This window comes from Eimeria mitis, genomic scaffold, assembly GCF_000499745.2.
Source record: "Eimeria mitis Houghton genomic scaffold, Emh_scaff2620, whole genome shotgun sequence".
Classification (NCBI taxonomy): Eukaryota; Apicomplexa; class Conoidasida; order Eucoccidiorida; family Eimeriidae; genus Eimeria; species Eimeria mitis.
In genome coordinates, this window is record NW_013570961.1 from 1 (window position 1) to 1,122 (window position 1,122).

Below are 1,122 nucleotides of genomic sequence, written 5' to 3' on the forward strand. Positions count from 1 at the left end.
TAAAATATAAATATAAATATATATATATATATATATATATATATATATATGTGTGTGTGTGTGTATATGTGTGTGTGTATACGGAGCAGCAGCACGGGATTCTTACCTGTCTCTTGCTGCTGCTCTCTGCAGCAGCACAGCATAGCGACGGAGCGGCGGCCCCGCAGCAAGGAGACAGGAGACAGTCTCCTTTAGGTCAGCAGCAGAGAAGACAGGGCTCAGCCGCAGCACGCGGCGGCTAGCAGCATTCAGCAGCTTCTCACACTCAAACGAAGCCTCCTTGGCGTCCCTCTGCAGCAGCAGCAGCAGCAGCAGCAGCAGCAGCAGCAGCAGCAGATGCAGCAGATGCAAACAATGTAATATTTGCTGCAGCAGCTTATGGAAAGACAAAATAAATGTGAATGGAGGAGATAAAGACACAGATGATAGAAAGGAGACAGGACACAGAAACAGATATAAAGGAGACAAAAAGGAGACAGAAAGGAGACAGAAAGAAAACATAAAAGAGACAGAAAGAAAACATAAAAGAGACAGAAAGGAGACAGAAAGGAGACAGAAAGAAAACACAAAAGGGAGAGAAAGGAGACAGAAGGAGACAGAAAGGGGACAGAAAGGAGAGAGAAAGGAGACAGAAAGAAAACATAAAAGAGAGAGAGAGAGAAAGGAGACAGAAGGAGAGAGAAAGGAGACAGACAAGGAAGCGCGCTAGGCGAGCTAGGTCTTGGGGCTCCATGGCGTCCAGGTGTCTGTGCAGCAGCCGCAGCAAGACATCGAAGCTCTCTGTCTTCAGCTGCTGCCGCCGCAGCAGAATCTATAAATAGGAGACAACACAAACACAGCAGCAGCAGCAGCAGCAGCAACAATTAAAATAACAACAATCACCGACACACACACACACACGGTATTCACATACAATGTATGCCTGCAGCAGCAGCAGTAGCAGCAACAGCAGCAGCAACAGCAGCAGAAGCAGCAACAGCAGCAGCAACAGCAGCAGCAACAGCAGCAGCAGTAGCAGCAACAGCAGCAGCAACAGCAGCAGCAGCAGTAGAAGCAGCAGCAGCAAGACGTACTTCTGCAAGCAGCGGCACGTCGCTGAGGCCCCCAGGTGTATCCTGTAGG